This window comes from Schistocerca cancellata, chromosome 1 (genome assembly GCF_023864275.1).
Source record: "Schistocerca cancellata isolate TAMUIC-IGC-003103 chromosome 1, iqSchCanc2.1, whole genome shotgun sequence".
Lineage (NCBI taxonomy): Eukaryota > Metazoa > Arthropoda > Insecta > Orthoptera > Acrididae > Schistocerca > Schistocerca cancellata.
This window is the reverse complement of record NC_064626.1, coordinates 470,442,186-470,468,605: the sequence shown is the minus strand read 5'-3', so window position 1 is coordinate 470,468,605 and position 26,420 is coordinate 470,442,186. Positions and strand designations below refer to the sequence as shown.

At 41.2% G+C, this 26,420-nt stretch overlaps 1 protein-coding gene across 1 annotated transcript in view; it reads left to right on the top strand.

Annotated features, from left to right (window-relative positions):
* Positions 1 to 26,420, top strand: part of LOC126183480 (lutropin-choriogonadotropic hormone receptor-like) — a 187,159-nt gene that overhangs the window by 32,412 nt on the left and 128,327 nt on the right. The gene's annotated exons all lie outside the window — the stretch shown is intronic.

The window sequence follows — 26,420 nt, the reverse complement described above, 5'->3', positions numbered from 1 at the left end:
GTGACCGGGTTGTTCTAATCAGAATCGACAGCAGACCAACACCGACAACGATAGTTCAGGTATACATGCCGACGTCGCAAGCTGAAGATGAACAGATAGAGAAAGTGTATGAGGATATTGAAAGCGTAATGCAGTATGTAAAGGGGGACGAAAATCTAATAGTCATGGGCGACTGGAATGCAGTTGTAGGGGAAGGAGTAGAAGAAAAGGTTACAGGAGAATATGGGCTTGGGACAAGGAATGAAAGAGGAGAAAGACTAATTGAGTTCTGTAACAAGTTTCAGCTAGTAATAGCGAATACCCTGTTCAAGAATCACAAGAGGAGGAGGTATATTTGGAAAAGGCCGGGAGATACGGGAAGATTTCAATTAGATTACATCATGGTCAGGCAGAGATTCCGAAATCAGATACTGGATTGTAAGGCGTACCCAGGAGCAGATATAGACTCAGATCACAATATAGTAGTGATGAAGAGTAGGCTGAAGTTCAAGAGATTAGTCAAGAAGAATCAATACGCAAAGAAGTGGGATACGGAAGTACTAAGGAAAGACGAGATACGTTTGAAGTTCTCTAACGCTATAGAGACAGCAATAAGGAATAGCGCAGTAGGCAGTACAGTTGAAGAGGAATGGACATCTCTAAAAAGGGCCATCACAGAAGTTGGGATGGAAAACATAAGTACAAAGAAGGTAGCTGCGAAGAAACCATGGGTAGCAGAAGAAATACTTCAGTTGATTGATGAAAGGAGGAAGTACAAACATGTTCCGGGAAAATCAGCAATACAGAAATACAAGTCGCTGAGCAATGAAATAAATAGGAAGTGCAGGGAAGCTAAGACGAAATGGCTGCAGGAAAAATGTGAAGACATCGAAAAAGATATGATTGTCGGAAGGACGGACTCAGCATACAGGAAAGTCAAAACAACCTTTGGTGACATTAAAAGAAACGGTGGTAACATTAAGAGTGCAACGGGAATTCCACTGTTAAATGCAGAGGAGAGAGCAGATAGGTGGAGAGAATTCATTGAAAGCCTCTATGAGGGTGAAGATTTGTCTGATGTGATAGAAGAAGAAACAGGAGTCGATTTAGAAGAGATAGGGGATCCAGTATTAGAATCGGAATTTAAAAGAGCTTTGGAGGACTTACGGTCAAATAAGGTAGAAGGGATAGATAACATTCCATCAGAGTTTCTAAAATCATTGGGGGAAGTGGCAACAAAACGAATGTTCACGTTGGTGTGTAGAATATATGAGTCTGGCGATATATCGTCTGACTTTCGGAAAACATCATCCACACAATTTCGAAGACGGCAAGAGCTGACAAGTGCGAGAATTATCGCACAATCAGCTTAACAGCTCATGCATCGAAGCTGCTTACAAGAATAATATACAGAAGAATGGAAAAGAAACTTGAGAATGCGCTAGGTGACGATCAGTTTGGCTTTAGGAAAAGTAAAGGGACGAGAGAGGCAATTGTGACGTTACGGCTAATAATGGATGCAAGGCTAAAGAAAAATCAAGACACTTTCATAGTATTTGTCGACCTGGAAAAAGCGTTCGACAATATAAAATGGTGCAAGCTGTTCGAGATTCTGAAAAAAGTAGGGATAAGCTATAGGGAGAGACGGGTCATATACAATATGTACAACAACCAAGAGGGAATAATAAGAGTGGACGATCAAGAACGAAGTGCTCGTATTAAGAAGGGTGTAAGACAAGGCTGTAGCCTTTCGCCCCTACTCTTCAATCTGTTCATCGAGGAAGCAATGATGGAAATAAAAGAAAGGTTCACGAGTGGAATTAAAATACAAGGTGAAAGGATATCAATGATACGATTCGCTGATGACATTGCTATGCTGAGTGATGATGATGTTTGGTTTGTGGGGCGCTCAACAGCGCGATTATCAGCGCCCGACTATGCTGAGTGCAAGTGATAAGAATTAAATGATCTGCTGAACGGAGTGAACAGTCTAATGAGTACACAGTATGGTTTGAGAGTAAATCGGAGGAAGACGGGGGTAATGAGAAGTAGTAGAAATGAGAACACCGAGAACTTAACATCAGGATTGATGGTCACGAAGTCAATGAAGTTAAGGAATTCTGCTACGTAGGCAGTAAAATAACCAATGACAGACGGAGCAAGGAGGACATCAAAAGCAGACTCGCTATGGCAAAAAAGGCATTTCTGGCCAAGAGAAGTCTACTGATATCAAATACCGGCCTTAATTTGAGGAAGAAGTTTCTGAGGATGTACGTCTGGAGTACAGCATTGTATGGTAGTGAAACATGGACTGTGGGAAAACCGGAACAGAAGAGAATCGAAGCATTTGAGATGTGGTGCTATAGACGAATGTTGAAAATTAGGTGGGCTGATAAGGTAAGGAATGAGGAGGTTCTACGCAGAATCGGAGAGGAAAGGAATATGTGGAAAACACTGATAATGAGAAGGGACAGGATGATAGGACATCGGCTAAGACATGAGGGAATGACTTCCATAGTACTAGAGGGAGCTGTGGAGGGCAAAAACTGTAGAGGAAGACAGAGATTGGAATACGTCAAGCAAATAATTGAGGAAGTAGATTGCAAGTGCTACTCCGAGATGAAGAGGTTAGCACAGGACAGGAATTCGTGGCGGGCCGCATCAAACCAGTCAGTAGACTGATGACCAAAAAAAAAAAAGTTATAGGGGACTGATGACCTCAGATGTTAAGTCCCATAGTGCTCAGAACCATTTGAAGTACAACGTGCGGTGAAATGAACAAGCGTTTCAGTAGTTCGAAAGACAGGTTTGAAATACTTAATCTAACCATACAGCATCTATGGCCACTATACCTATAGAAATCGTAGCGTATATGCCACATCGTATGTAACGCAGCATTTATAGAGCAGAGTGCGATATACCTTCTCCACACCGTCAGATAGTCAGTAAACCTATAAGCGGATCGTGAGGAGGCTTGCGTTCGCGGGACGGTATGTCTGTGTGCCAGCGCAGGCAGTTGAGTCCCCTTACAAATATACGGTTATATGAACGACTTTAAATATTACTTATGGATGATATAGCTTAACAAAAAGCTACGTCGACCATACTGGTAGCTTTATTCAAACTGACGATCGTATCTGCAATGGTTGCATTTAAAAAAAAAAGCCGTTCAGATGCTAAACAACAGAATAATGATAACATACGATAGTCGGCGTAGATCGCTAACTATCAATGAACCCACCATCTGACGGAATTGCAGGTTAATCCTTTCGGCAGCCTCGTCAGGGGCCGTACCGAAACTTGGCGAGATAAACCCCTTATCAATGCCGTAGGCACGGAGAGGCACTAACACTGACAAAGAAAGCAAGGAAATTGGGACAATTTAAGAACTAACCGGGTGAGGCACGTGAGTTCTACTCCGTGTGTTCCTATATTCTGCATGCGGGAAGAATCAGCATGCGAGACTGAAAATGTACTCTCTGGTCTCAGTGTCATTTCATTGAAGTAGCACGTGAAGAAATGGCTATTACGGAACATGCATCACTTGGGTTGTGTGTCAATACTGTGCTTGGTTCATACAGCTCCTGTCTGCATAGCTAGCTCGTGTCAAACAGAGGAGCTTTTTGCTGCTACGTCGTTATGGTATTGTCGGATCTCAAAGGCTGGCCATTAGGTATAGGTATAGGTGTAGGTATAGTATGTTGTTTAACGGAAGACATACTTTTTGCCAATTTCTGCCAACTGAGGACTGGAGTGAAACTATTTAAGCTAGACTGCTTCAAAATATCTGATACAATAATAAGTGAAATGGGAAAAACGTCTCACATCTAACACACCGTTTCGTCTCACTTTAATTTCCCGTCAGAAAAGCGTTAAATGGGAGCTCTGTATCTTCTTTTGAAAATATGCAGCAAATTTTGGTGCCAAACATAATAGAAGTGGGAGCCGAGCTGGTTAACGAAATAGCTGCTGTCAAATTCAGTAGAAAGACCTGAAACAGAGCAGTTACACGGATTCCAATTTGCCAAAAATCGAAATAGTTTCATGGTTATTTATGTTAATTGCACTGCAGTTTGCGTAAATTAAAGAGGACAAAAAACTACGTAAGTCCGACTACAGGAGAAGCAGACTGTCAACTGCAGCTGTCTTGTCGATACAATACGACACAGGTTCTAAATTAGACTTCAGTGAAATTATCAGTTTAAGTTCGGTGCTCTCGAAGCAGAATAATGAAAAATCAGATTATGATAAGAATGTAGTTGTTGGAAATGACTGTGCTCTTAACACTTAATTATTGCTCTTTTCCTTTTATATCCTATTAGTGACTCACAGACAGTTAATAATTTGACAGGAGCAAATTAAATTTACTCCTTATTATACACCACAACAAAATCAATGTGCAGAAGCTGTCAAAAACCACAATATATTGATTTTGTTTTACTTACAGTTATTTCAGAAAGTCTGTAGAATGTGTAATTTATTTATTACAATGACAGAGTTACTTTGCTGTGTCCAATATTTTTCGCCTATGCATTTTCATATAACTAATATACTTATGCTCGATTTTTACTCAACATACCTTACAAATTACAAAATTTTCTACAGCTACATTGTTGGGAAAACTCTGGTCTTTTTACTGCGGATTGGTTGTTGGGGGGGGGGGGGAGGGGGGAGGAAGAGAGGGGGCACAGATTTCGCAGTTCTGTGAGGGGTGGAGGATTGGTAAGACTCTGAGTTTCGCTCAGTGTTCTTTGAAGTTAACAACAAACCATTTTAATTTAAATGTGTTTTTTTAATGAAAAAACTGTATAATCTGTAAAACTCGTCTCAGGTAACTTACAGAAAGTGAATTTCGCTACTTAATGCGGTGGTATTATCCGTAGCAGGAGCGGTGTTCTGAAATGGAGTCAGACATTGCGGACTTCACGTGTGGATCTTGCTGACTCGCATAACGCATTACGTTTGCTAGAAAATCAACCGTGTGTGTAATTACCTTATTTAACATGTAAGGTCAATTGTGGAAAAAAAGGTACTACCTTGGCCAAATACAAATTCTTCTTGGTGTTGATCTGTTCGTTGCTGCATGTTGAATGTTACAGCCGGCCGGAGTAGCCGAGCGGTTCTAGGCGCTACAGTCTAGAACCGCGCGACCGCTACGGTTGCAGGTTCGAATCCTGTCTCGGGCATGGATGTGTTTGACGTCCTTAGGATAGTTAGGTTTAAGTAGTTCTAAGTTCCAGGGGACTGATGAGCTGAGATGTTAAGTCCCATAGTACTCAGAGCCATTTGAACCATTTGAATGTTACACATAGCAACGAAGAGATCAACACAAACGTATAAACACAGACACACGAAACGTAAACCCACAGAATACAAACACACAGAGTACATTACACGAAGTAGAAGCATCCACAACAACTAAAAATTGGCACACACTGGTCTTCAACTAGGAAGAAGCTCACAAGTTGGGCCACATATTCAAAAAGAGGTGCTGAAGTAAGACCACAGTGTGGACACCACTAGACAAAAGAAAACAAAAAGAAAAGAACAAAAAACTGAGGACAGTCAACATTAAGACACATACATCACACATGTAATTAACGGAGAAGTGTACTTAAGAGCAGTCATTTTGTGTTTGTAGAGCACCTTGTGGACATGAACCCCACATCGAGAACCATAAACACTGATCTAAAAATTCTTGAATGAAGCAACAAACCTCCACAGAAACTTATAATGAAATAAAATTGCCATATACAAAAGCCGTAGTAGAAAGAAAAGAAAAAATGAAAAAAGAAAATAAAAACAAGAATAAATACACGACACTTTTAAGTGGAGTCCTGTTCTTGGTCCTAAAGGGATTATCAGATCAATGGACATAAATCACCTACCCATCCACCCACAAACACGCACACACACACACACACACACACACACACACACACAAACGGACATCGTGCCCCCACCCCTCGCACCCACACGCCAAAACCTACTCTCATTTCAAAATTCTAAATTCCAGCCAGAACACTATAACAAGATGGCGGAATAGGTGAATATCTGATAAGTCGTGTGACACTGCAGGTTGGAAGACAAAGTTTTGATACCCTGTACAGGCATGAAAAAACGGAATCAACAAAAAGTGCGTACACTCAATTTATATAAATAGATTCTCACTTCCACTCACCAGTTTAGAATGCTCATTCATAATCAACAAATGCCCACACCATTTTCAATAACTATTACTCAAACCTTACAAACGATGGTTGCAGAATAAAACAACAAATCAGTGTTGACAACGAAATATATAATAACAGTACCATAATCTAACAGCTGTTTAGCGGAAAAAGAAGCAATAGTTTCATTTTAGGCCTAACATTTTCATAAATATACGGAAAATGATATTGAAAAATCCTGATTAATTGTAAACGACGAATTGAAGCAAAATATCAACTGTACTGCGAATATCAGAGAGTTTTATAAATTTCAGTATGTGATATTACAGAATAAATGTTCTGTTTGTGATTTTATAAATTTAAATATCATAATCTTGAAATTGTATGTATTATCACCAAATATTTCTTTACATGGTATGACAGAAAATAAATGAACGCACTTACAAAGGTGAGTCTTAAGCGAAACATATTTGGGTGTTAAAATATGAAGAATTTGTGTTTGCACAAGAAAAAAGCTGTTTTCCATAATTTCATACTGTATTAGGAGAAAAATTAGGACAAAAAGTGGTCTTGATTCACTAGATGATTAACTGAAGATCTAATAAGAAACACGATGGCATCCATTATTACATTAAATGGCGTTTGAGGTTTCATTTCAGAAGAGTAGTAGCAATCCCAGTCATCACACATACCGTCACTCTACACGTGGTATAGACCAGAAGCAGCACCCTCAGAAAGGGAAATGCGGTGGGACAAACTGTAACTGTAGAAGGTCTGAAGTGAGCAAACCTATCTGCCAGTTCTCAGCGAACCACCTAGAGCAGACTTTTAGAATCTACTTATGTAGTTTATCCAACATATAGCCACCATATAAAATTTATCTCAAGGAACAACTTGTGAAGTTATACCCAAGCGCAATAACGTGCCGAAATTGGAACTTGATGCTAAAAGGTTACGAAATATATTATTATTATTTTTCATTATCATTGTATATTTTTCTGACAGTTTGGTGGTGTACTGTTCTTCTGCTTTTCTCATAACCAAACCTCACCCAATGGCAGTAAGAAACATCTGATGTGAATATTTTACTATCAGAGTACACAAGATAATGATGCAATGTAGTGTTATTTTGTTAGTGAGAGTTTAAAATGGAGCGAAGCATTGGCAGAAAGGGGGAGGGGAGGGGAGGCGTATGCTCCGTGCCATCTTGGAGCCTCTTTGGATGCATTAAAAAAGGGACAGCTACACGCTTATGTGTGCTAGAGCAAGAAGATATCGCGGTGCTACTGTATATTTTCCATAAAAAATTGATTTTTGCTAGGTTACTCACGTTTGGAGTTTCATTTTCGCATCTAACTGTTCATACTCGTAGCATAACCGCCAAGCAGCGCCTGCGTCGCCGTGTTTGACTCCACGGTGCATGAGGGCCCGACATGGGTCGATCGTAACTGGTACATATTTGGTTGATTACTTTTTAATCTACGCTAGTGAGCGTGAAGTTCGCAGACGCCGTAAAATTAGTGCGTGCCTCGACGTGTCTAAAGGGGGGAGGGGGGGGGAGGGTGCCTAGCACACTGGCCAGCGGTGCTGTGTATGTGTGTGTGTGTGTGTGTGTGCGCGCGCTTGTGGCGGCACGGCCTGGGTTTCCCTGTGTGGCGAGGCTTGGCAGCGATGAGGGGGGGGGGGGATCCCTGTGTGGCGAGGCAGCGCAGCGCCGGATGCGGCGCTCGGACCAAATTGTGGGCTGGCTGGCAGTTCTCTCCACTTTCCGCGAGCGCATTTCTGGTTGGCTTTAAGCTTTAAAGCCGAGCGGCTTCTCTTTCGGACAACTTAGCCCAAGGCAGTGCGATTAACTGCCGGAAATTCCTCATCCCATTTATTATTCGGATTGCGGCGAATTCTTAAATAACAGAGGTACACGTAGGATTTCGTAGACGTGTACGTATCCCTAATTTGTATAATAAATCTTTGTCATCGCCAGCAAGAATCAGTAGAGAGGTGTGCAGTTCAGGAAATGGGTGGTTTATCCATACTTCTTAGATGGGGCAATTCATGCTTTCGATGTCGCACTTCGCTCTCTCTGTTCCACGCAACACCGTCCATGTGGTCTCTGTCTTCGCTAGTCTTCTTTCACTCTCTCTTTGTCATACATGAGTTTTCACACAATGTGTTTTGTCTCTGTAACTTACCAAATGACAAGTAAAAGGAATATTTCTTTAACGCGTAAACAGAAGAGACATTACTGTTTCTGTGGAGTTACGAACAAAGTTCATACAGTTATTAGAATTTTCCAGAGAGTTACAGCAAATAGTTATAGTTTTTAAAAATCAGAAAGTTATTTTTTCTGTATTATAGCTGTTGTTTTTAAAGCCGGGATGTACAAATCTAATTAAATTAAATTTGTATTTATTCGGTTAGAGAGCTAGAAACATTCAAAGTTTAAAACCTGCGGTATCAGCAACTGACATCACACCAATACTGCGGAGATGCGTAACAAGACACAGGTAACAATGTTCCAGGAGTCAAGCGACCATGCTATGACCGTCCACCAGTAGGCGACCAATGTCCTTCTGGAGGCCATAGGCCACACAGATCTGTTCTCTTCCGCAAGGCATGTAATCGGGAATCTGCCCACCAGTATCCTAGCGCCGAGTGGTATTTAGGTCAGTGTTCGGGCCACACCAGATCTGTTCGCTCTGAGTTTTCCAGCGGCCAAGTGCCGATTCCGCAAGGGTTCAGTCAGTCAGGAATTCTCACTCAGAGGCTGCTTGCACGTCGTCGCGTTCGACTTTGCAAGCCCAGAAGCTTCCAGCTGTGCACTTGGAGTAGTTGCAGCCTACTTGCCAAAGAAGGCGGGAACTCTCTCATCGTGTCAGAATTGTGGCCGTTCAATTTGATTCCTGTTTAATTTTCAGCCGGCTACTCTCCCGAGTCAGTCAATTTTGCTGCCTATGAGAGTTAAACATTGTTCATTCAGTTTGTACTTTAACACTGAGTTTCATACACGACTTAAGTGTAAGCTTGATGAACATAGACACAGTAACAATCTAACTGACCTACAGCCGTCGGAAGTATTATTGTTCTGTTTCAGGAAGTGACTTATTTTATGTTGTGTTTCAAACCGCGTCAGAGTAGACGTGTTTTTAATGTTTGAGAAATAAACTTGTTCAGTTCCACCAAATGCTAAGCACAATTCTAGGCAGTGCATAAAATGGAATACCAATCAGTTAATCTCACGGCAGACATGCAGAGAAAAATGCACGATACAAAAGCACTATCACTACGGCAGTATGGTTTCCCAAAAATCTAGTAACAAGGAAACATCACCAATGCGACTTCATATTTTAAGGGAAAAAAAAACAATTGCAAGCTATCATCCCCAGCAAATGATTCCGCGCCAAAATTTATGTCTTAATTTTAACAGTACATAGTTACTACCTTCTGGAAATACATCATAGAAACTTTCGTGCACATCCTTTGTTTGTCACTCGCTCCGACACACTGCAGCCGCCTTATGCCAGAGCGCAAAGTTCTCAACAGTGGAGTGAATCAGAGGCTCTAAGCACTATAGGACTTAACATCTGAGGTCATCAGTACCCTAGACTTAGAACTACTTAAACCTAACTAAGGATGCACACACATCCATGCCCGAGGCAGGATTCGAACCTGCGACCGTAGCAGCAGCACAGTTCCGGACTGAAGCGTCTAGAACCGCTCGGCCACAGCGGCCGGAGACTATGTTCAAGTAGTCTGTATTAACTATTGGTTAAAAGTTAAACATAATAGCAAATCAGATCTTAAAACATTGTAGAATTAATAAAATCTTACTGTACAAAAATTATGCGGCTGTACAGCATGACATTATACAGTCTCTGCAGCTGTTGTATTTGAATGGCGTCTGCTGTCATTGCGCATGTGAATGCTGCTTTCACAGTTGTTATAACATCAGCATAACTATCACAGATCACGTCGCAATTTTAAAATTACGTGTACTTTCTCCCACAATCGCAACCAACTTACGCATTATCACTTCAAAATACGTAGCTGATGTGGCCTTGGGACTACAGAAATGTTGTCACAGACATCTTACGCTAAAGGGAACAACAGACATGTAGAAATTAAGTACTCGACATACAGAGACGATGCACACAGGTGTCACGAATAATCCGAATCTATCAACTTCCTTCATGTAGAATTAGGAGTGCGGGAGAGGTTAAATCAAATGGCCGAGGCGCTTAATTTGTCAGTCGAGTAAAATAAAATACAGCAAATGGCCACTCTTATAGGTATAAAATTAAATAAAACCACAATAGCTTGTAATTATACGGCTAATGGATCCTAACTTACGACTTTGCATGTCCGTCATGTTAGGCACGACTGGCTGTCCTTAACACGATTCTAAAATAAAATGAAATGATCGTATGGCATTGTTGGCCGGGAGGCCGCATGGGGGGAAGTTCGGCCGCCGTATTGCAAGTCCTTTTTAGTAGACGCCACTTCGGCGACTTGCGAGTCAATGAAGATGAAATGATGATGAACACACAACACCCAGTCATCACGAGGCAGAGAAAATCCCTGACCCCGCCGGGAATCGAACCCAGGACCCCGTGCGCAGGAAGCGATGACGCTACCGCAAGACCAAGGGTTGCGGACACGATTCTAAAAATTGTCTATGACAGATATTGTGTAATACTGCAACGAATGGAAAGAAAAATATGAAATCTCCAGGTTCTTTCAAAATTTTTGAAGATTTCATCGCAAACGCCACCGAATTTCAGTGAAGGGAAATGTGTTAATTATTCACTATTTCAGTCTGATAACAGATTTCAAGCTTACTTCCGAAATTACTCAAAACTATGTTAGTAAACGGCTAAAAACATCCAATTTTAGTTGCAGATTGCCTGTTTAACGATTTCCTACGGCAACAGATATTTTATCATCAGTTTCTCGTAAATTTATTGGCTGTATATAAAAATTAAAATAATGTGATTATCTACCCATTAGAAGGTACAATCTTAAGTTAAAGTTTTAACACATTAAGTCTGGTACTAAAGTTAGAAAATGTGTATATAGTTTGAGGCAGTCTAACTCACGCAGTGCTAATTATCGGGATAATATTCATCCAGTATTTGAAAATGAGGTCACTTGGCGATTTATTACTACCTTTAAATATAATTTCAAGCCTTTTCGAAACTTTTTCTCGCCGATAGCTCACAGAAAATAATGAAAGGAAGAACACTTATCGTCAATTGCATCTCCCGTTGACGCAGTAAGACTTCAGCATTAGGAAAGAATTTTTAAATTGCTGCTTCTTTACTACTTACTCTATTCGCAGTACGATTTGCACACAGTATCCGAAAATACCACTGAACGTTCCTACAAAACTGTACAGTTCTACAACATACAGTTCAGAAGATACGACGTCATAAGCACTTAAGATACGCGAAAAACAAGCATTTTTAAAGTAGAGGGAAAATTACACAAACCTTACTCATCCAGCAAAGAATACGAGATTTCGTAAACCAACATAATTAGGGTTTTGCGTCTGCAGCCATATAGGTTTTACACACTTAGCGTCAAACATTTTACACGTTAATCTTACGGGGTCTTTCGGAGTACGTACATAGATATAGGTGTGACTAATTTGAAATTTTATCACGCTTTTGAAGCTATTTTATACATGGGGGATCGATTCTTTAAAGAATCGAAGTTTGGAGCGTTACTGGTTAATGATAATTGTCCAGGATGTTAGTAATGGTGATGTAAAACAATACAGTTTATAGAACAGCATATCTTTGTAAAGGCAGCAGCCTTTCACCCTGTTCGATAGTGCCCTCATGTTTTCCTACCTTGACAAATTGCTTGTTGGCTTCTGTCTCGGGTTTCTGGCCGGCTTTAGTTTGACGATTTCTCTGTAGATTCCGGAGTAAGTGTGGCTGGGATTGTCATAGCTTCACTCTCCATTGCTGGTGGCGAACTGGAGTCGAGCGCTCACGGCCGCAGTTTGTATGTACTGTCGCGCTGACGCTTGAGAGTGTTTCCCTGTCATTAGTGCTGTAGTTCGTCGCTTCTTACTTGCAACGGTTGTTCGCTGCAGCGCTGGAATCCAGGACCAGTTTATCTTGATGCATTCTGCTACTCTGTTGAAGCTACTGCCATGTGGCAGTTTCACTGCATGAACAGCGAAAATGTAGTAAGCGATAAACTATTCATCATCCAGTGTTTTGTGGGGGTTGTCAAGGGAAAAATTTTCCTAAATGTTTGAATTTCGTTGCAAATCACTGCGAGCTCTCATTCTCAAATACTGTATGACTAAAGTATGGGTATTTTCGCTTCATGGGCCACTTTGCTTTTTCACTCCCACCCCTTTGATAGACAGGGCGTTCTTACACCCACAGCGATTTCTTCCAAACAATAAGTGGTATGTGTACTAAGTTCGGTTGAAATCACTGCTATGGCTTAGGCGGATATGTGAACATACAGACATACATATACACAAACATACCTACATCCATTTTTATAATAAGTAAGGATTCTTTTGAATCAAGGAAAACAGTGTTCAGTTTCATGACATGGACACGTTATGAGGCAAGACATGACTAGCGGCCGGTCTTTTGTTGCCTCTGCAGCATTCTACTATAAAAACTTTTTGACTTCATTGAGTGTGTTGAGTACAAAGCAACAACATATCTTCTTTTTGCCCAAATTTTTAGTTAGAATGCGACGCACAGTTGATTTAGAAATAATAGTGAGCTCCTCAGTTAACCTGGTACTTTCACAACGATCATTTCGAAGGGTTTCTGCCGCTTTACGACTCGAGGTTTCAATATCATAAGAATATGTATTATTTCAAAAGTGTCTGTGGCTCTTTTACCCAATTCAGAACAAAAAGTAATGTTCGTATGTCACTCCGTTTCCCCTTTCACAATCTGAGTTCCAAGCATACTATTAAATTTTCGGTTATTACGAGCAGTTTGTGACGCCAGTTCCGTTGAACTGAAAACGGAATGTTATCGAAATATCAGTCTAGTTAATACATGCATCCGTTCAGAGAAGGCATTAGTGGTGACTCGAATAGTAAATTAGTCTACATCTACACCTACGTGATTACTGTGCTATTCACAATAAAGTACCTGACAGAGGGTTCAATGAACCACCTTCAAGCTGACTCTCTGCCGTTCCACTCTCGAACGGCGAGCGGAAAAAACGAGCACTTAAATTTTTCTGTGCGAGCCCTGATTTCTCCTATTCTATCGTGATGATCATTTCTCCCTATGTAGGTGGGTGCCAACAGAATGTTTTCGCAGTCGGAGGAGAAAACTGGTGATAGAAATTTCATTAGAAGATCCTATCGCAACGAAAAACGCTTTTGTTTTAATGATCGCCACTCCAGTTCACGAATCATGTCTGTGACATTATCTCCCCTATTTCGCGATAATACAAAATGAGCTTTTCACTGTTTCGATGTCATCCGTCAGTCCCATCTGATCCGGATCCGACACCGCACAGCAGTACTCCAGAATATGGCGGACAAAGGTGGTGTAAGCAGTCTCATTAGTAGACCTGTTGCAGCTTCTAAGTGTTCTACCAATGAATCGAATTCTTGGGTTTGGTCTACCCACAACATTATCTATGTGATCGTTCCAATTTAGGTTATTTGTAATTCTAATCCCTTAGTATTTTGTTGAATCTACAGCCATTAGACTTGTGTAACTTACCAAGTAATCAAAATTTAGCGGATTTCTTGTAGTACTCGTGTGAATAACGTCACACTTTTGTTTATTCATGGTCAATTGCCAATTTTCAGACCACACAGATATCTTATCTAAACCATTTTGCAATTCGTCTTGGTTATCTGATGACTTTAGAAGACGGTAGATGACAGCATCACCATCTAACAATCTAAGACGGCAACTCAGATTATCTCCTATATCGTTAATATAGGTCAGGAACAATAGAGGGCCTGTAATACTTCGCCGGCCGGTGTGGCCGTGCGGATCTAGGCGCTTCAGTCTGGAACCGCGTGACCGCTACGGTCGCTGGTTCGAATCCTGCCTCGGGCATGGATGTGTGTGATGTCCTTAGGTTGGTTAGGTTTAAGTAGTTATAAGTTCTGGGGGACTGACGACCTGAGAAGTTATGTCCCACAGTGCTCAGAGCCATTTGAATTTTTTTTAACACTTCCTTCGGCAACACCGGAGATTAATTCTGTTTTTTACTCGATGACCTTCTGTCTATTACTACGAACTGTCACCTTTCTGACAGGACATTACGAATCCAGGTGCACAACTGAGGCGCTATTCCATACGCACACTGTTTGGTTAGGGGACGCTTATGAGGTTCGGTGTCGAAGGCCTTCTGAAAATCTAAAACTATGGAATGAATTTGACATCCCCTGTCGATAGCACTCATTACTTCATGAATACAAAGAGCTAGTTGTGTTTCCCAATAACGATATTTTCTTAATCCGTGCTGAACTTGTGTCAATAAATCGTTTTCTTCGAGGTAATTGCCGGCCGCGGTGGTCGTGCGGTTCTAGGCGCTCCAGTCCGGAGCCGCGCTGCTACGGTCGCAGGTTCGAATCCCGCCTCGGGCATGGATGTGTGTGATGTCCTTAGGTTAGGTAGGTTTAAGTAGTTTTTAGTTCTAGAGGACTGATGACCACAGCAGTTGAGTCCCATAGTGCTCAGAGCCATTTGAACCATTTTTGAACCAATCTTCGAGGTAATTCATAATGTTCGAATTCAGTATATGTTCCAAACCCCTCGACGTTAGTGATACGGGCCTGTAATTCAGAGGATTACTCCTTCTTCCCTTTTGGGAATTGGTGTGATTTGAGCAATTTTCCAGTCTTTAGCTACGGAACTATCTGTGAGCGAGCTGCTGTCTATAATTCTTAAATATATAGCTATTTTATCAGCATACTCTGAGAGGAACCTGACTGGTATACAATCTGGACCGGAGGCCTTGCCTTTATACAGTTATTTAATCAGCTTTGTTACACTGAGGATATCTACTTCTGTGTTTCTCATCTTCGCAGTTGTTCCTGGTTGGAGTTCAAGAATATTTACTTAGTCTTCTTTAGTGAAGGAGTTTCGGAAAACCGTGTTTAATAACTCTGCTATAGTGGCACTGTCATCAGTGACTTCACCGTTGTTATGGCGCAGTGAAAGTAATGATTATGTCTTGCCACTGGTGTGCTTTATGTGTGACCAGAACCTCTTTTGGTTTTCTGCCAGATTCCGATACTGAGCTTCCATGTGAAAATTATTAAAAGCAACTCGCATTGAAGTACGCGCTATGTTTCGAACTTCTGCAAAACTTTTCCAGTGTTGTGGATTTGCGTTCTTTTAAATTTGGCATGCTCTTTTCGCTGCTTCTCCAACAGCGATCTGACCCATTTTGTGTACCATGGGGGATCAGTACCACCACTTACCAATTTATGTGGTATATGTCTCTCAATTGCCGTCGACACTATCTCTTTGAAATCATTCCATAACTCTTCTACGCTTACATGATCAGATAGGAAGGACTGAAGACTGTCTCTTACAAAGGCGTTAAGAGCATTTTTAGCAGCTGTTTTTAAATTGGTATAATTTGCTTTTCTTTTTGATGGTTCTGGGTGTTACGGTATTTAGCCTAGCAGCAACTGCCTTGTGGTCGCTAATCCCTGTGCCCGCCGCAATACTTACTATTTGTCTAGGATTATTTGTTGCTAAGAGATCAAGTATGCTTTCGCAACCATTTACGCTTCGAATGGGTTCATGAATTAATTGTTCAAAATAATTTACTGAGAAAGCATTCAGTACAATTTCGGATGATGTCTCATTCCTGCCGCCGGCTTTCAACGTATGAGTAGGGTACCAATTTGAAATGAGACTCAAGTTTTCTTTGAACTGTTCAGCAACTATATCTTATGAGTCGGGGGTCTGTAAAACGATCCAGTTAATAGTTAGTCCGGTTGTCAAGTATAACCTCTACCAATACTGTTTTGCAGGAAATACCTACTTCTATTTCACTCCAAGGCAAACTATTTCTGAGGGTAATAAATACTCCACTACCAACTGTATTTAATCTTTCCTTTCTGAACACTGTTACACAGTTTGAAAAAATTTCGGTTGAATCTATTTGCGGGTTTAGTCAGCTTTCTGTACCTATAACTATTTGAGTTTCAGTGGTTTCTATTAGGGCTTGGAGCTCTGGTTCTTTCCCAACGCAGCAACAACAATTTACAACTACAATAGAGATCGTTTCTACTAGTACCATACTCTGTTTTACCTGCCCCCTTTTAGACGGACGCCCTTTCTTTGGTTTCCTGTGACACCCTCTAACCTAAGGAACCGTCCAGTCCCTTCTACACAGTCCCAGCTACCCGTGTAGCCGCTTCCTGTGTGTAGTGGACTCCTGACGTATCAAGCGGAACCCGGAAACCCACCACACGATCTCGCAAGTCGAGGAATCTGCAGCCTGTAAGGTCACAGAAACATCTGAGTCTCTCATTCAGACCCTCCAATCGATTCTGCACCAAAGGACCACAGTCGGTTCTGTCGACGATGCTGCAGATGGTGAGCTCCGCCTTAATCTCGCAAGCAAGACTGGCAGTCTTTACCATTTCCGCTAGCCGCCCGAAACCAAAGAGAATCTCCTCCGATCAAAACGACACACGTCATTGGTACCGACATCGGCACCACATTTAGTTGGCTGCACGCGGTACTCTTCATGGCATTCAGAAGTACCGTTTCCACATCCGGAATGACTCCCCTCGGTATGCACACGGAGTGTACACTGGCTTCCTTCCACTCATTGCCAGCCATGTTCCTAAGGGCCCCACTATGCGCCTAACGTTGGAGCTCCCAACGACCAGCAAACCCACCCCCTGTGAATGCTTAGAGTAGACCTTGCAGGCCGAGAAGCTTTCTCTGGAACAGGGTGGACGACTGCATCCAGCTTAGAGTCTTCGTCAGCCACAGATAACGCCCGAGGCCTGTTCGTCAAACGAACCGGACAGGCCCTACGATCAGCCCCTCGGAAATTCTTTCGCTGCCAGCCAGACTCTGGAATGATCTCCCACTCAACCTCAGTGCAGGCAATTCATGTGGCGGCCTCAGCAGTGGACCGATAGGGGAACACGAGAGACGTGCTCGACGTCCCTCGCATCCCCGCGTCCGACCCTACACAGTGATGTCCGTTGGCAGCAGCCTCAAGCTGCGTGACGGCAGCCAACACAGCCTGAAGCTGTGAGCAAAGGGTCACCGACTCAGCTCGCATCTGTACACAGCAATCACAGTTCCTATCCGTTACTGCAGTCGCTCCTGTTTGAAACTCGTAAAAATACGTAACAAAGGAACGGTGTGCTCGCCTTATTAACAGCAGTAATTCGAAGTGCTCTCTCACTGACGGTCTAACCGACACTGAGCTACACTAACCAAAGCAAACAAAAGCCTATACGCTACGAGGGTCGACAACAACGGCGGTACTGTACAGTACGCTGTTGTTAAAATGAAAGGTTGTACCTAATAAGCACTCGAACACGCAAGAAATTACAAAAATAATCTTGTAACTAACCAGGTATCTGTAAATAAGTCGCTCTAGTAGGAAGCTCATAAAAATGTATAACAAAAGAACGGTGTACAAGCCTTATTAGCAGCAGGAACACGAGGTGATCTGTCTCCGACGGTCTATCTGACACTAGGATTCGAACCGTCGCTTTGCACACGTCCGGTTATATAGCGCAGACACGAACCACTTCTTTTTTATCTCATTTTCTTCATTATTAGTCATTGTATTTGTTCTGGGCGGACGTCACATGACGCTTGTTCAAGATCATCGTTGATCCATACATTTTGTCTTTTTATTACGTAGGGCAGCTAACCCTCTGACCGAAGACCACTTGACCACGACCTCACCTTTCCTTTGGGAAGGACAGTGTAATTTGCCTATCGAAATCTCTGGCTAAATTTCATACCGGCTTTACATTTGCAGTCTTCGTTGTATTGCTGTTATAATGGACAGCAGGTGTCTATCAACAAATGGTTCAAATGGTTCTGAGCACTATGGGACTCAACTGCTGTGGTCATCAGTCCCCTAGAACTTAGAACTACTTAAACCTAACTGACCTAAGGACATCACACACATCCATGCCCGAGGCAGGATTCGAACCTGCGACCGTAGCAGCAGCGCGGCTCCGGACTGGAGCGCCTAGAACCGCACGGCCACCACGGCCGGCGTCTATCAACATAATTTTTAAATTAATAGATAAGGCATACCCTGTACACTTAACTCTGTTGCGACTTAAGGCAATTCAGCATATGTAAGCCTGTTTATTTCCATTGTAGTATTCACTGTGTTATTGCCACCTATATCAGTAGATAACGCTTATATTATTTTGGACTATTTTTGCCCACCACGGAACTGGCCAGTTTAGTCTTCTAAAGCTACAGCAGAACCCTATGACAACGGAAGTTAAATTCTTAACTTCCTATCATCCTTTTCAGTAGCTGATTTTTTTTTAAAGAAGAAAAAAAGAAAAAAGAAAACGCGTCCTTGCCGATTTCCTAGGTGATTTAGGTTTGTAAATGTCTTCCAGAACACCCTTGATATGCTGTCAGATATCTTCCGTAGCAAGAATTTCCAGAATCTTTGTCGACTTTGCGGAGCCGCTGTCTCGCAGCCCCGCCCTCATTGTAAACAGGATCCGTCCGTTCGCTAAGCCTGCTGCCTTCAACACCAGCGCCTCTATTGGTGGCGTCATCCAATTACTCGCCAGACAAACGCCGCCAGTACGTTCTCGTTGGTGCGAGACCGGAACACGGCTGGCTGTCCCTGCGAACGGGCGCCAGCTTCTACGTAGCCACACAGCCACCTGGTCGTTTTACAATAAGCACAAGGAAATGCCCAAAAGTAATAATAATCAATTACTCAGTTAGAAATATGTTTTTCACAGAACATTATCTAAATTGCATCAACTTCAAAATTATACCAACAGCGCCAGGTGATTCGCTTATTGCGCGAAAGAGCACTGTAAATGTATAGAACTGTTCTGCGTAAAGCTTCTAGCCGTTTCCGTTTTACCTCTTCTTTGTCTTAAAAGTCCTTCCGTTTTCATTCGCTTTGTTGCTGGGAAAAGACAGAAGGTCACATGATGCCAAAGTACAGTTGGAACGCTGTGAGTAGGAACGTTGAAATGAAACAGTCAACTCTTCGATCTCCACAACAGGCAAGGTACTTTTAGTTTTTGATTTTTTCTTTCCAGCAGTGTCTCATCATTGTAGCGTCTGAAGGTAGTTATGTCGATTAGCTGTGGCTTTCTGATGAAAAGGTTACATGTAGAATTTTGCTTTAGGTGAAGAAATTAAGTCAAAGTTGTTTTAACCTGTTTTACCACTGTGGGGCTGGTTGCTATCTCCGCCGTCCGACCGTCTAAGTTTCGCGTGCCGCGGTCTAGCGTGGCTGGCGTACGAAACACACTGAGGCGGCAGAAGTAGTGCACCAACTCGACATGGCGTGTACTCAAGTCGTTGGATGTCCCCTGCAGAAATAATGACCCTTGCTGCCTCTACAACCGTTCATAACTGCGAAAGTATTGCCAATGCAGGATGTTGTGCACGATCTGACCTCTCGATTGTGTCCCATAAAGTTTAGATGGGATTCGTATCTGGTGTTCTGGATGGTCAAACCATTCGCTCGACTAATCCAGAATGCTCTTCAAACTAGTCAAGAACGATTCTCGCCTGGAATCATCGTTGTTTTGGAACTTCATGTCCAAGAATGCAACTGGTATCCGATTAGCTGAACATAACCATTTACAGTCAGTGACCGGTTCAGTTGGACCGTAGGACCCAGTCTATTCCGTGTAAACACAGCCCACACTATTATGGGGGCACCAACACCACGCGCAGTGCCTCGTTGACAACTTGGGTCCATAGCTACGTGGTGTCTCCGCTTCACTCGAACTTTACCATCAGATCTTACCAATTGAAATCGGGCCACGGTTTTCCAGTAGTGTGAGTTTCAACCAATATCGTCACGAGCCCAGGAAAGATACTGTAGGTGATGCCATGGAGTTATCAAAGGCACTCGCGTCAATCTGCTATAGCCCATGAATGTCAAATTTCGCCGCCCTGTCCTAACGGATACCTTCGTAGTAGGCCTCACATAAATTTCTTCGGTTATTTCATGAAGTGTTGCTTGTCTGTTAGCCCTGATAGTTCTACGCAAACAGCGCTGCTCTCTGTCGTTAAGTGAAGGCCGCCGGAAAGAGCGTTGTCCGTGATGAGTGTTAAGGCCTGAAACTTGGTATTCTCGGCACACTCTTGACGCTGTGGATATCGGAATACTGATATCCCTAACGATTTCCTAAATCGAATTCCCTTTGCGCCTAACTCCAAGTACTAGCCGCGTTCGAAGTCTGGTAATTCCCGTCGTGCGGCCATAATAACGTCCGCAGCTTTTTCATATGAATCACATGAGTACAAATGGCATTTCCGCCAATCCATTGCCCTTTTATTGCTTGTATACGCGATACTATCGCTATCTGTATATCTCCATATATCAAGCCCATGATTTTTGTCACCTTAGTCTATAAACTCGTACTGGAAACGAAGCAGCTTTATTGCATGCCACAGAAAACGGAAACTTATTAAGAGTCATATGCTTCAGAAACGTTTACGAACATGTAGAAACTTCTCTCGAGGCACAAGAATAACTATAATTTAGAGCGCGTAACCGAGTAACTACGTAACTCATGAATAAAAAAACGCTAGATAAGAGTCTAAGAATTAGTACATTCCTAACAGAAATAAAACGGTGCCTCTGGCAACTGGCGCGGAAAATGATTTAACAGCCGCAGAGTAAGTAGAAACGTACGTGACACAACGTAACACTTCACAGGGACGATCCTAATCTCGGTTGCTAATACCTTTAGTTGCCTGATGAATCTCTCTTCCTTCTTGCTGTGATGAATAAGAATTCCTGTGGCTCTAATGTTACTTTGTTTTTAACTCATACCAGAACACCACTTCTCGTCGCCTTCTACCTTTTTCGACAAAGTGTGAGAATCGATCTGTGATCATTCTTCCAATCCTTGACAAACGTTCACACAGAAGCTCCTCTGCTCTACTGAAAACTTAAGCTAACGAAATTGCTGAACGGTTGTAACGTCCCATTAGAACAATTTATACACGACTGTGCTTAAACTGACACACAATATTTTTAGCGCAACGCAATCTGACTTTCACAAATCCCTACAAAAGAATGGCCCTGACTAACATTAACCTATACGTTTCACAAATCACTTACCTCACCAAAAATCTTCCTTACTCGAACTACTGCAATACAGCGAGCGCCACTACTGCCAGCTAAATAAAAGATTCAAACTACGGAAGGCACTAACTACTGATAGGGATAGTTAGCAAATGAAAGATTTTAATAGAGAACAAACAATGTATTTACCTTAATATCATCACAAGTCATAATATATGTAACTTCAAAACTCCGCCATTTCCTTCCACACATCCACCACTGCTGGCGGCTCACCTCTAACTGCGCAACGCTACGCGCTGTTCACATCCAGCTGCCACTGCCCAACACTACAATGGCAGACAATAATGCAAACTAGCCACAGACTGCACACAGCACAGCCAGTGATTTTCATATAGAGCGCTACGTAACGTTGCCAATAAGAAAACATAAACAGCCTACTTACATAAAGAAAACATAAACAGCCTACTTACATAGCCCCCATGCCCCCACAAAAAATTTTACAAATTGTTTTGGCCAGTGGCCAATAATGATTTGAAAAAATTTTTGATAATTACAATAACAAAGATATCAAATGCACACACTTATTTATACAATGTTGGTCAAAAGCTAAAATTTTCTCACAGTCCATAAAGACAGTCCAGATTGTTCATCACAGTAAAACTGCCGATTCTTTTATCAAAGTCTGAGCAGTAAAAGTCAATGCACACGGAAGTAATGGATGTCCATGCAGTCTTGAAGAAGTAGTGTTGTCCTTCCAACAGAAAGACAGTGCTGACTCTTGACATGCTGACAGGTAATGGGCCACAACAGAGCAAACCCACAGCAGAGTCAGTCGAAGTTGATGAATATTAGTAGGTAGGTCATCACAGAGTAGACCCACTGTAGTCCTGGTAGAGATTGTGGTATTGGTGGGCCACCAGAGGTGCAGACCCACTGCAGTCCTTGTAGAAATAATGGTATTGGTGAGTCAGCAAAGGTGTAGACCCACTGTAGTCCTTGTAGAGATAATGGTATTGGTGGGTCATCAAAGATGCAGACCCACAGTAGTCCTTGTAGAGATAATGGTATTGGTGGGTCATCAAAGATGCAGACCCACAGTAGCCCTTGTAGAGATGGCCAGCAGCCATCTGTTGTGACTGTACAGGTGCACAATCACCATTGAAGAGTCTTGCAGTTAAAATAGCAAGTCCATAATCACCACTTTTGCACTCACAAAGTTTTTGGAATTGTCCTTAGAACCAGCAATGCTGTTATCCAGTCCCTTGCTGAATTATTAACACACGTGCAAACACTAACAGTCCCAACTTATCACATATTGTCCATATACTATGACCAACAGAAAAGTGTGCAGTGAAATGTAACTAACAAGTTAATAATATGATGAACTGGTATCAATTACAATTTTATAACATAAGAATACAATTACAAAGGTACAAAATACATCATTAAAGAACATAACAATACAGATAACATTTGTAGAACAGGCTTTACAACAGAATAGAAATAAACATATACATCAGTGTTGTAGGAATTATGACATAAGTAAATACATAAAAGATGAGAATAATTATTGAAACATCAACTTCACACATGAGCATTAAAACAAAACAGAATAAATAATGTCTAAGCATATGTACAGGGTAAATAACATATTATTAATGCCAATTATATTTGAGGATAACAGTATTCCTCATCATAGTGAATATAGCTTAGTATTAGAAGAAGAAAAAATTCTATGAAACTACACAGAGACAAGAAGAAAACAAATACACAAGGGTACACAAACACATAGTGGGATAACACAAAAGGAAAGGACAGGGTTCGTTTTCAGTGTGACATTTGGTACTGCAGTCCACCCCAAAACTTCATTCCATATATCTTTCCTCTTATTTCAACATTTGCTCCAGCCAAAAAAACATCCTATCCAAGCATGCTTTCTGTATTCTGTTCACATCCTCTTTCAAAAATAGTTTTTCTCCACTGTGCACTACTTTTTTGGCCAAACTATTTTCTTATAGCTTCTTAATGCATTTCTTCCAATTCATCATAGTTAGTTTCTTATATAGTCTACCCCCTCTTAAGCTAACTTAAATCTACTGAGCTCAGATATATATATATATACCAAGGGACGAGGCAACGCAGCAGCATAAAACAATGAATACAAACAGCAATGACAAAAAATTCAAATTGGCAAAGCAATTGCAATATTACAACTAATATAAGGCACTGTGCAGCAAACAAGAAAACTAAATCCGTAGTAAAACTGGCTTAACAGTGTAATACAAAGTCAAATTCTGTAACACTATGCCTGGCAAACAGCAGCACCAAATAAGAAAACTTATATCTAAACATGACATAGCTCAAGCAGAAAAAATATTACACTAAAATGGCCATGTCTAATACCTATGTCACATCTTAACACTAGAGTGATGCATCACGAGAACTTACACTAGCAGATAAGTTACCAGATCGTAAAGAAATTATTTATGCAATTCCTGTGAAGGGAAATGTCTATGCTGCAGTGCAGCTAGAAACTAGATATTAAAGAAAATGAGCAAATATGTACAAAGGACGGCATGAAACATCATTCATTAGCCATATGGTATTTCATAATGCAGTAAAAATTCCCTCAGTTCTAGAGAAAGACGCTTGTCATAATCAGGCGTGCAGATGTAAGTATCTTTCCAAGTAATGAGGGTGTCGCATTTGCAATGTTTTCTCTAAAGGAATGTCAATGGCGAGGATAATGGCCTCCCTTTTTTTTTCACCTAATGGCTTTCTTTTGTCAGACGACTACCTCTCAGCTGGGCGCCCAAAACGCATTACGTGCAGGTGGTCACTCAACTTTCTTACGGAAATATTTACTACAGCAGTTTCCGCTACAGTGACAGTCTCATATAAAAATATTTCACAGGTCAAGAATTTGCGTTACAAATGTGTAGAAACAAAATCTTATGAATATAACAGTGTCCAAAAAATTTTCGCTGGCATTGTGATACATTCATGCATTTACACACATTTCATAACTCTTAAAGTACGATTCTTGGTTTCCAACATCCTTTTTCACAAGTCAAGAGTCCCTACCCACTATTCATTACTCCTTACCTTATTACACATATACGTATTCATCGACACTCTTCAATATTTCATCATTATAAATATGAAGCATAATCAAATAACTGATACAGCCTCAGCCTATTAATCATAAACATACCTCAGCAGCATAATACACATCGTCGTCGTAATAATAACATCATAACACCTCAGTCAAATCTCAAAAACTTCGTAGCTTTCTGCAATAATTTCAAAACCTAAAGAAAATTCCCTGCTCATTTCAGTAGTGTCATCTACCTCAAACGTACTTTAAAATCATTCTCCCTTACCAAATACATCATTCAAAGCTCTCATAGTATCACAATGGTACCAAAAAATATGAACAGTTCACACAGTACAGACAATATACAATTTCCTAAGTGTGAAGTAATCCAACTCTGTAATTGCGTAAACATGTGTCACTGACATAGTAAAAAGTTTGTCTCACTCAGTTAAATGATCAGATAGCTATGTAATTTATGTGTTAGAGGAATATGGTACTGATGTGTAAAGTTGTATAAACAAATACCAAATTAGCTAGGGCTCCTTGTGTTTGCCAAACACACGGTACACAAAGTAGGCGCGTACCCCCCTGAGGATTAATGTAATTATACTCTCAGGTGTTACAGATTACAACAATGGAATGAAATGTATCACAGAAAACTTTCTTTGCATTTCAAAAATCTTGAAAAATAAAAGGTTTAAGTACAAAATTAAGCACTCAAATGCATGTCCTGTAGCGCTAAATGTGCATCTTGTTGTAAGATAATCTCTGTGTAAGTGTCATAGTTATTGTCCTCCAAAAGCTAAGTTCTGCAGAAGTCAATGTACTTACCTCATGATAAACAAAAGTGAAATGCTTTGCGTATAGATATCTTAGTTATTACGCTTATTGTTGTGATGATGAAAGTACTGTGCTGTAACGTATTGTTGTGCTACAGAAAAGGCTGTCTCCTTGTAGCTATACCACAAAAGTTACTACTAAAACATGTTTTACTTTCCAGAATAATTCAGAAAAACAGTGCAGATATAAAACAGAAACACCGCAAAAGCAACATTGTAAATTGTCACTCGTTAGTAGTGTCGTGATAAAATCGTGTATCTGTCACATAAACTAACTACTGTCTCATCTGGTATCTCACAGAAAGTACTTCAAATCCAGAATCCACTCTCAAGCAAACCAAAATGTTGCATGAAAATCTCATTAGCAGTGCCGGTATATGTTCCAAGTATGTGAGCCTCATAGTCGTTACGCGATCGTGCAACTAACAAGCAAGAATGTACACACACAGTAACACTGTGTCCTCTGTTCACTATCACAATGCAGTGGTAATTACTGTCTAAATATGTACCCTAGGTTCTAGGTGGATAGTTAACTTCAAAACATAGTTGCATGATAACAGTTTCTAAGTGTGAAGCGAAACGTTTTATGGCAAAGACAAAGTTAAAAAGCAGATTATTTTTCAATAAACGGTTTTACATGTGAAATGTGGTGTAAACCTTTACTCTTCCTAGTACGCAGAGTTTCAACTTCAACGCAATTATCATGTGGTATACGTCGGATTCTGTAAGGTCCATTGTAAACTAGAAAGAATTTGTAACTCAAGTGTTTCTTCTTATGTGACAATGAATGAGCTTTAATGAGAACTTTCTGACCAATATACAATTTCTTTGCATTTGCTTTACCGTGTAGTTTTCTCCTTTTGTCTGCTGCAGATTTTATATTTTTAAGAGCCAAATCAATTATGTCTTTGTGTCGAAGTTTACGTGTATTCGGGAAAGGTACAAGCTCACTGGTTCTGTTCGGTGGTTCTTCATTCTTCAGTACAAGAGAAGATGGTAAAGCAGTGGAGTCATGAGGCATTTCATTCAGCACGATTTGAAAACAGTGTAAATATCTGTCCCAATGCTGATGCT